This window comes from Schistocerca nitens, chromosome 2 (genome assembly GCF_023898315.1).
Source record: "Schistocerca nitens isolate TAMUIC-IGC-003100 chromosome 2, iqSchNite1.1, whole genome shotgun sequence".
Lineage (NCBI taxonomy): Eukaryota > Metazoa > Arthropoda > Insecta > Orthoptera > Acrididae > Schistocerca > Schistocerca nitens.
This window is the reverse complement of record NC_064615.1, coordinates 123,914,644-123,926,116: the sequence shown is the minus strand read 5'-3', so window position 1 is coordinate 123,926,116 and position 11,473 is coordinate 123,914,644.

The following is an 11,473-nucleotide window of genomic DNA, read 5'->3' as shown; positions in this document are numbered from 1 at the left end:
CAATGAGAGTGAAAGTGCAGTGTAGCCCACGACACGAGAGCATCCATGCTTTAGTCACCTAGTACTTGGGAATGAGAGCACTTAGAGACTTGTAAATGGCAGTAAATAAAATATAATAAAAATTTCCAGATATATCCTCTCAAGCGTTCCACATTTAAAGTGTTCTTTCTAAGAAAAGGAGTCACAGAAAACAAGCAACGATCTATTTCTGGTTATTCGAAACATCAGCTCACAATATGAGTTGGGGTATCGAAAACCGCATTACCATGGCTTCCAGATTCATTAGGAAAGCGGGAAACAAACACTGTTCTACCCGAAAGAAGAGCTAATGACTGTTAGATGCGGTCCATGCATACCCATGTTTTAATGGGAGCACGGAGTCTGCCCAAAATAATCACTCGTGGAGTCGGTTGTTTGAGAGTACAGTACAAGGTCAAATTTATTGACCATCAAATTACACAATAGTGACCCCAAATATAAATACCATAGTTAGTACAACGTAATGACTGCAAGTTAATATAAGACTGACTAACAGGATAAAGCTATAAAAATTTGAATTACCACCACAGCCAAATTACAGACCTAGCCTTGCTACAGAAAAATCTTATCTAAAAACAGTTTCTTCCAGAACCTTCACTGCTTGATAACAATGGTGACTGATGACAGCACCAATAAAGCAGCGCTACTGAACACGGTTTTTTGATACTCTTTCACCAAACAAGACGAAATAAATATTCCGGAATTCGAACCAAGAACACTTGCCAACATGAGGAACTTAGAAGTATTTATCGTCAGTGGAGCGATGCTGCTTACTTCACTTAATAAACACAAGGCTTCAGGTCTAGCTGGTACGCCACTCAGGTCCCTTTCAGAGTACGCTGATACAATAGCTCCATACTTACTGAGCATATGCAACTGCTAACTCGTAGAGAGATCCATACCCAGAGACTGCAAAGTAGCACAAGTCACACCAATACACAGGAAAGGAAACAGGACAAATTCGTTGAATTACAGGCCCATATCACTAAAGTCGATTTGCAGTAGCCGGCCGCGGTGGTCTCGCGGTTCTAGGCGCGCAGTCCGGAACCGCGCGACTGCTACGGTCGCAGGTTCGAATCCTGCCTCGGGCATGGATGTGTGTGATGTCCTTAGGTTAGTTAGGTTTAACTAGTTCTAAGTTCTAGGGGACTGATGACCTAAGATGTTAAGTCCCATAGTGCTCAGAGCCATTTGAACCATTTGATTTGCAGTATAATTTTGGAACATATACCATGTTCGGACATTATGAACTATTTCTAAAAAACAAAAAAAAAACAAAAACAGATTCATTGACAAACAGCCAGCATGTGTTCAGAAAATATAGTTCTGGAGAAACATAACCAGCTCTTTATTCTCACGAAGTAATTAGTGCTATCAACAGAGGATGTCCCCAGATGTTCCCAGAAAGCTTTGGACACCGTTCCTCGGAAGTGACTTCTAATAAAATTGCGTGCCTGTGGAGAAGCGTTTCAGTTGTGTGATTGGATTAATGATTTCCTGTCGGAAGGGTCACGGTTCGTAATAACTGACGGAAAGTCATCGACTAAAACACAAGTAATATCTGGCGCAATCCAAGGAGGTGTCATACGCCCCCTACTGTTTCTGATCTACAAAAACAATTTAGGAGACAATCTGACCTGCCCTCTTAGACTGTTTGCAGATGATGCTGTCATTTAACGTCTTGTACAGTCATCAGATGATCAAAAGGAATGGCAAAATTGTTTAGACAAGATATCTACATGGTGCAAAAAGTAACAATTGACTCTAGATAATGGAAAGTGTGAAGTCATCCACATGAGTACTAAAAACAATACTCTAAATTTCCGTTACATGATAAATCACACAAATCTAAGGGCTGTAAATTCGACTAAATATTTACGGATTACAGTTACGAATAACTTCTATTAGAACTATCACATAGATAATGTTGTGGGGAAAGCAAACCAAAGACTGCAATTTATTGGGAGAGCACCTAAATGTAACAGGTCCACTAAAGAGACTGAACGCTATGCTTGTCCGTACTGTTGTACTATTGTGAGGTGTGGGATCCGCATCAGATGGATCGAAAGAGGACGTAGAAAAAGTTCCAAGAAGAACAGCTCGTTTTGTACCATCGCGAAATCGGGGAGAGAGTGCCATGGATGTGATACACGAACTGGCGCGGCGATCATTGAAACGTAGGCGTCTTTCGTTGCGGCAGGACCTTCTCATGAAACTTCACCATCAGTCTCCTCAGAATTTAAAAATATTATTGGCGCCCACCTACATAAGGGGAAATCACCATCATATTAAAATAAGGGAAATCAGGACTCACACGGAAAGATTTAAGTGTTCGCTTTTCCCGCGCGCTGTTTGGCAGTGGAACGGTAGAAAGTAGCTTGAAGATGTTTCGATGAACCCTCTGCCAGGGCACTTAATTGTGAATTGCGAGTACTCATATACATGCAGATGTAGAATCAAAGGCTTAACAGGATGTTATTAAGACAAGAATCTCTAACACAACAAATGCAAAATCCAAAATTACTACATTTATAAAACCATAATACACTGAGACGATAAAAGTCATGTGATACATCCTGAAATGGGCGTAGTGCAGCAACTCGACGTGGCATGGACTCAAGTTGTTGGAAGTCGCCTGCAAAAATATTGAGCCATGCTGCCACAATAGATGTCCAGCTGCGAAAGTGTTGCCGCTGCATGATTTTGTGTACGAACTGACCTCCCGATTGTGTGTCATAAATGTACGATTGGATTCATGTCGGGCGATCTGGGTGGCCAAATCATTCGCTCGAACTGTCCAGAATGTTCTTCAAACCGATCGCGAACATGTGGCCTGGTGACATAGCGCACTGTCATGCATTTCATCGTTGTTTGGAAACATGAAGTCCATGAATGGCTACAGGTGGTCTCCAAGTAGCCGAACATAACCATTTCCAGTCAGTCGTAGGTTCAGTTGGACCATAGAACCAATACCACTACATGTAAGCACAATCCACGCCATTATGGAGCACCACCAGCTTGCACAGTGCCGTGCTGACAACTTGGGTGCATGGCTTCGTGGGGTCCGCGCCACACTCGAACCTTGCCATCAGTTCTTACCAACTGAAATCGGGACTCAGTCCACGGTTTTCCAATAGACCCTAGACAGCTTTTAGCAAATGCACTCGCGTCGGTCGTCCGCTGCCTTACCCCATTAACGCAAGATTTCGCGTCACTTCTCTAACAGATACGTTCGTCGTATTGATTTCTGTGGCTATTTCACGCAGTGTTGCTTGTCCGTTAGGACTGACTACTCTACGCAAACGCCATTGCTCTCGGTCGTTAAGTGAAGGCCGTCGGCCGCTGTGTTGTCCTTAGTGAAAGGTGATGCCTGAAATTTGGCGTACTCTTGACGCTATGGATGTAGGAATATTGAATTCCCTAACGATTTCCAAAATGAAATATCCCACTCGTCTAGTTCCAACTACCATTCCGCATTGATGTTGTTGTTGTGGTCTTCAGTCCTGAGACTGGTTTGATGCAGCTCTCCATGCTACTCTATCCTGTGCAAGCTTCTTCATCTCCCAGTACGTACTGCAGCCTACATCCTTCTGAATCTGCTTATGATTCATCTCTTGATCTCCCTCTACGATTTTTTACCCTCCACACTGCCCTCCAGTACTAAATTGGTGATCCCTCGATGCCTCAGAACATGTCCTACCAACCGATCCCTTCTTCTAGTCAAGTTGTGCCACAAACTCCTCTTCTCCCCAATCCTATTCAGTACCTCCTCATTAGTTATGTGATCTACCCATTTAATCTTCAGCATTCTTCTGTAGCACCACATTTCGAAAGCTTCTATTCTCTTCTTGTCCAAACTGTTTATCGTCCATGTTTCACTTCCATACATGGCTACACTCCATACAAATACTTTCAGAAACGACTTCCTGACGCTTAAATCTAGACTCGATGTTAACAAATTTCTCTTCTTCAGAAACGCTTTCCTTGTCATTGCCAGTCTACATTTTATATCCTCTCTACTTCGACCATCATCAGTTATTTTACTCCCTAAATAGCAAAACTCCTTTACTACTTTAAGCGTCTCATTTCCTAATCCCTCAGCATTACCCGATTTGATTCGACTACATTCCATTATCCTCATTTTGCTTTTGTTGATGTTCATCTTATATCCTCCTTTCAAGACACTGTCCATTCCATTCAACTGCTCTTCCAAGTCCTTTGCTGTCTCTGACAGAATTACAATGTCATCGGCGAACCTTAAAGTTTTTATTTCTTCTCCATGGATTTTAATGCCTACTCCGAATTTTTCTTTCGTTTCCTTTACTGCTTGCTCGTTAATTCCCACCGTGTGCCCATAATCACGCCGGACATGAATGACCTGATTAGAAATGACAGCTCCGCCAATGCAGTGCCCTCTTCCACCTTGTGTATGCGATACTGCCGCCATCTGTATTTGTGCATATCGCTATTCCGTGACTTTTGTTACCTCAGTGTAGATGTAACGATAGAAAGGAGAACGACACGATAATCTGAGACGAATTGTGGAAGCTGAGAGCCGCTGTTATGAAATAGTTGGAACAGTGAGCGGGAGAGATACTCTCTCGTAGGAACTAAATAGGGTAATGATAAAGTTCCACGTTGTGACCCTAGAAGGGCCAATCAGATCAGAGCGGCCGCCGTGTCATCCTCTGCCAATGCCGTCACCAAATGCGGTATGAAGGGTCATGTGGTCAACGCGCCGCTCTCTCGTACATCGTCGGGTTTCTTGACCTTGGAACCGCTACTGGTCCAGTAGCTCGTCAGCTGGCTTCGCGAGGCAGATTGCAGCACGTACCAGTCCTCCCACAAAGGAAAGTCTCTGGCAGTACCGAGAACCATGACTTAACTGAATAGTTGAACTGAATTAGAGCGATAGAAACACGCACTAAGAATCATACGTGATTCCACAAACCAATATACACGATGTGATCTCTGGACACCAATGGTTTAGTTTTAAAAGGCTCCGGCCACACAACTAATAGTGTCTAGAACCTCACCCTGAAAGCGTTAAATCTTCTGCGAATGCTTTCCATTGATTTAAGATGCACTGAAGATGGAATTTGCTATCAGTCATTCTGAAATAGGGTGAATAATTATTGACACTTTTTGAGGGGAACGGTTGTAATGTGCAGTTAAAACTCCAGTAGGCTGTTCGACAAGGCTTAGATCTAGGCTTTATGCTGCCCTACCCAATAAATCAGCAAGATTTCCTTCGAACAACGATGGAATGTTCGTTCCTCAGGGGACAGGAGCAATATTATCTTGCTACAGAGCAAGTCCGATTCGAAAGAATTATCGCAGTGCGTAAAATATATTTCAGAAGCAAGTGCATTCAGTTTGCTCTCGATCAAAACTTACAACCTGCGAGAAAACCAAGAGAAATACATCGAGAGAACATATCTTGTGCCACTACTAGTCTTTTCTTTTCCTCTTCCACTTGCAAATAGAGCGAAGCAAAAAAGACTATATGCCTCCACACGAACGCATATTTCTCTTCTATTATCTTCGTGGTCCTTACGCGAAAAGTGCGCTGGTGACAATAGAATCGTTCTGAAGTCTGCTCAAATGCCAGCTCTCTAAATTTTCTTAATAGTGTTCCACGAAAAGAATGTTGTCTTCCCTGCAAGGATTCTCATTTGATTTCACGGAGCATTTTCGTAATATATAATTTTTTTTTTTCATAATGCGGAGCCACAGTCATAATATATTTCTTTAAAGTCAGTTCCGCCATTAGACTGTTGTTTATTTGCAGTGTTACATTTACACTTACACAATCATGATTTCTTCTTCAAAGTGCCATTATCAAGTGTTTTAAGTGTTATACAGTGCCTTAGATGGCATACTCTCGTATTTAAAATACTCTATTAAACACATTGTCTAAGGGTCGATATTTCTGGTAAAGCCTGCTGCTTTGTTTCATCACTGAGTACACCATCTTGACTGAATGAGAGTTGGCTAAGTGTCAAAATTTGACCCATAATCTAAAAGAATTTTGTCAAATACCTTTTTTTAAAAAAAAGCTTTAGAAAATCTTTGACGATGCACTCCTGTATTTTTATTATATCTTTTATAAACGTTAGAGCGTGATCCTAGCTGTTATAAATGGTTTGTCGAAGGTCTTTGACAGTCTGTTGTACAGGCCTAAGAAACTTTTCCGGAGAAGAAAACTCTGTCTGTTTGGAGAGAAAACTTGACTCAGGCCCTGCCTAAAACAAACAGATTTTTGAGATGCTTGGAGACGCATGCTGTATATTAATTTCAGACTTTTTAAGTTATTTCTCTTTGACATATTGCCTTTAAAATTCATACTTGTTACGAGTTAAATTTTACACGATTGCTGAAAGCGCGATGTTTTCCAAAACGTATATGTAGTAAACGCAACGCGAAACGCAGCTTTTGGAAGATTGATACTTTCGTAATCAATAAAAACAAAAGTGCTTCAGTGACTTCAATAGTTTTAGAGATATGAGGTGATAAGTTCCATAAATACTTTCGGTTGTGTGAACATTTTGTTTTCATTCTTTTGAAACCTGGTACTTCGTATGTTACAGTTTTATTAAACTTTTTTTTGTCTCTCGTTACCCAATCATGAGAGCTGGAAAGGCTGTTGTAGAACTTAGTTCTTTTCAACCAATTATACTGTGGGCTTTGAGTGGGACTGAAGGAATGTTTGGGGAGAGGAGGGATTTCTAGTACAAACAATAGCTCATAACATGTTTATTTTATGTATTCGTCTACGTAAGTACCTACGTGTATGGTGAAGACAGTAGGCAGACTGTGTTTTTATTGTAGCGTGTATGTAAGTTACCACCATCTATTTATGGGTGGAAAGTGATGAGAAACATTCCTTGCTTGCCTCCTGCTGTCATTAGAGGAAAACAATCTTCACGATCCTCTGTAGACTATACGATCTTCCAATTTCTTCGTTGAAATCTCATTCCAGAAATTTTCTAATTTCTTTCAGTGTCTACCAATAGAAAATGTTCAGCTTTTCTGTAAGAGACTGCCCTGATCCAACTAATTTGGAATCATTGTGCTGTCCTTTCTATGTACCTAATGCATAGGGCTATCTACAGATCTAACTCCCATTTCCTTGGGACGACACCTCGTCTTATCTGTCATATCGTTTACGAATTGTCAGAAATTATAACTAAAAATACCACCCAAGTCAGTAAAATATACTGATGGAAAAAAATCGTATCACCAAGAATGAGTTGTGCAACATAAAGGAAAGTCGTAGAGGTTTTTCTGCATCAGAAAGATGACGTCATAAAAGTTTCACGCCAGTCGCATAGGAGTTGCACTAGTAGAGCCACTATGAAGATGCAAATCAGATTTGCTTTAAGTGAACGATGTAACGGTCGTGAGCGTTAGTTACTTTTGAGATTGAACGCGGTGAGTTGATGTTAGTCAAGAATGCCTCTAAGGCGACAGTCACCACCATCATCTGAGTTTGAACGAGGTCGTGTAATAGGCGTACGAGAAGCTGGATGTTCCTTCTGCGATACTGTAGAAATACTCGACAGGAATGTAGCCACTGTACTTGATTGCTGGCAGCGGTGGTCATAAGAATGTACGGTCGCAAGAAGACCGGGCTCCGGACGACCAGTTGGCACTGCCAGAGGGAAGACCGTCGTGTTCGGCGCATCGTACTACATCTACAGAAGTAATTTGAACAGTGGCTGGGACGTCAGCGACACAACGAACTGTTACGAATCTGTTACCTCAAGGACAGTTCCAAGCCAGACGCCCTGTGGTGTGCATCCCACTCGCCCCAAACCACCACCATTTGCGACTTCAGTGGTGTCGAGCGAGAGCTCGATAGAGGGCATGGTGGACGTCTCTTGTGTTTTCAGATGAAAGCTGGTTCTGACTCTGTGCCAGTGATGGCAGTGTGTTGATTAGAAGATTGCCAGTCGAGGGCCTGTAACCAATCTGTCTGCGAGGTAGACACACTGGACCTACAAAATGGTTCAAATGGCTCTGAGCACTATGGGACTTAACTGCTGAGGTCATCAGTCCCCTAGAACTTAGAACTACTGAAACCTAACTAACCTAAGGACATCACACACATCCATGCCCGAGGCAGGATTCGAACCTGCGACCGTAGCGGTCGCGCGGTTCCAAACGGTAGCGCCTAGAACCGCTCGGCCACTCCGGCCGGCCCTGGACCTACACCTGAATTTATTGTCTGAAGTGCAATTTCATATGACGTGGTTATCCCACGCACCCAGATTGCAAATTTGTACGTCAATCCAGTGATTCGACCTGTGCCATTCATGAACAGCATTCCTAGGGATGTTTTCCAACAGGACAACGTTCACCCACATACCGCTGTTGAGACCCAACATGTTCTACAGAGTGTAGACATGTTGCCTTAGCCTGCTCGATCACCAAATCTGTCTCCAATCGAATACCTATGTGACATCATCGGACGATATCAGCAAACAGCATTAATCGTCCCTGTATTGACCAACCACGTACAACAGGAATGGAACTACCATCCCATGAACTGACATCCGGCACCCGCACAACACAATACTTGCACATTTGTATGCTTGCATTCAACATTCTGGCGGTTACACCAGTTATTTATGTACCAGCATTTCACATTTGCAATGGCTTATCTCGCTCTTACATTAACCTGTGATTTTGCAACATTAATCACTTAATTATGTTACCTAGACAAATGTATTCCCAAAATTTCATTTCTCTACGTTAATTATTTTTTGGTGTTGCGATTTTTTCCGTCAATGTATAATGGGATCAACAATGGTTCAGTTATACCTTCTTGGAGCAGTACTGAATTCACCTTATTGTCTGAAGACGCCTGTCCATTCGGAATATTTTGCCTCCAATCAGAAGCAAATTTGGCTAAATATTCAATACGAACGTAGCTCCTTTTCCACTGTCATCAAACAAAGATTCCGAGTCATTACCTCGATCTGGAAATCACTTACGAAAAGCTCCAGGTGAGTTTCTTTTTCGGAATCTAAGACAGTTCTCGTGTAATCAGCCATTTTCTTCAGTAGGCACAAGTTGATGTCCCTATCTACCACCTCATCCATATCATATTCTGAAGACTACTGTGAAGTGATTGGCAGAAAATACTTCACATCGTACTGCGTATTAGGGTTTGTTGCCATTCCATTCACGCAGAAAGCACGGGAAAAGTGACTGTTTAAAAGGATCTGTGCGCATAGTAATTAATCTACTCTTGTTTCCACGTCCCTAGGGGAGTGATTCGTGTGGATCTGTAGTATATTACTAAACACACTAATCAGTACTGGTTCTTGAAACTTCGTAAGTAGACTTCCGCAAGTTGTGCGGCGCCCGTAGATGGGATGGCTGTGTGAGGGAGGGAGGCGGGAGGGGAGAGGGGGGACCCAGGGGAACGGGGGGGGGGGGGGGAGGTGCACTGCAGGCAGCTGCCGTAGTGAGATTTCATTTACTTCACAAAACCAAAAAGGATACGTAAAAAATTCTCTCTTTTCTTGCCGCGTCAATTCGGGATAAAATCTCGGCGGCCCAAAAAGCGACTGGTAATAAGTCTCATTTCGTCGGCGTCTTCCTGTGCAAGATGCCGCACCGCCTGTTCTACTCCACTGATAAGATCCACAATGTGTATGGTATGTGGTGTAGGAGCACAGTTCAAACCTTTATTAAGCCCCGAGATGGCTCCTTTGTCCAGGTTCTTGTCCGTCAGGTTGACGACAATGCGTGCTCTTTCATACGATGACTCCGAGCTTTGCATAGCTGCATGACGGTCATATTTTTGGCCCCAGCTAAGCCTCCCAAATCTAATATCAGTAGAGAGGAGAGAGGGGCTCCGTTTACTTCGGAGAAATGAAGATATTGTCGTATTACCAGCTGAGAAACGAAATGCCACCGTCGTTCTTAATGCTACTGAATATCATAGCAAAATGACATCACTATTGGAGGACAGTATTTACATCTACATGGATACTCTGCAAATCACATTTACGTGCATGGCACAGGGTTCATCGAACCGCCTTCACAATTCTCTATTATTCCAATCTTGTAAAGCGCGCGGAAAGAATGAACACCTTTATCTTTCCGTCCGAGCTCTGATTTCCCTTATTTTATCGTGGTGATCGTTCCGCCCTATGCAGGTCGGTATCAACAAAATATTTTCGTATTCGGAGGAGAAAGTTGGTGATTGGAATTTCGTGAGAAGATTCCGTTGCAACGAAAAACGCCTTTCTTTTAATTATTTCCAGCCCAAGTCCTGTATCATTTCTGTGACCTTCTCTCCCATATTTCGCGATAGTACAAAACGTGCTGCCTTTCTTTGAACTTTTTCGATGCACTCCGTCAGTCCTACCTGGTAAGGATCCCACACTGCGCAGCAGTATTCTAACAAGGGAGCCTCCCCATCGCACCCCCCTCAGATTTTGTTATAAGTTGGCACAGTGGATAGGCCTTGAAAAACTGAACACAGATCAATCGAGAAAACAGGAAGAAATTGTATGGAACTATGAAAAAAATAAGCAAAATATACGAACTAAGTAGTCCATGCGCAAGATAGGCAATATTAAGGAAAATGTGAGACGAGGATCGCCGTGGTCCCGTGGTAAGCGTGAGCAGGTCCGGAATGAGAGGTCCTTGGTTCAAGTCTTCCCTCGAGTGAAAAGTTTACGTTGTTTATCTTCGCAAAGCTATGATCCGTCCGTTCGTTCATTGACGTCTCTGTTCACTGTATTAAGTTTACTGTCTGTGTTTTGCGACGAAAGGACGTGCCTCTCCAATGGGCACCGAAAACATTTGCTCGCAAGGTCACAGGTCAACGGATTCCTCCACAGGAAAACACGTCTGATATATTCTATACGACACTGGTGACGGCATGTGCTTCACCTGACAGGAACATGTTGTCGACCCATCTAACTTGTACACTTGGCGAATGGGTAAAAAGATTCTTCTACCTTGCCCGATTCAGGTTTTCTTGTGAATGTGATAATCACTCCCAAAAAAGTGATGAAAACATAAGAGTTTGTCACATAAACTGCAACAAAAGAATGCAACAGTTTCACAGTCGCACAGTTTTCCCTGTGCTCTGTCAAAACATATGTTTTTAACGTTTTCAAATTTTTCCGTGTGTAGACCGTCAAATCCTGAATATGTCCAACCAAATCTGAACATGTCCTGGAATTTTGGAGAGCGAAGTTGATCATGTTTGAGTGCATGAACTTTGATAATTGTCTGAAAATAAAAATTAAAACATTTCATTCGAGGGAGGATTGAACCAAGGACCTTTCGTTCCGTTGCTGCTCACGTTAACCACGAGACCGCGGTGCTCCTTAGTTCAAAATTTTCTTGATGTTGGATATCTTGCACACGGACTACTCAGTTTGTATATTTTGCTTATTTTTTTCAT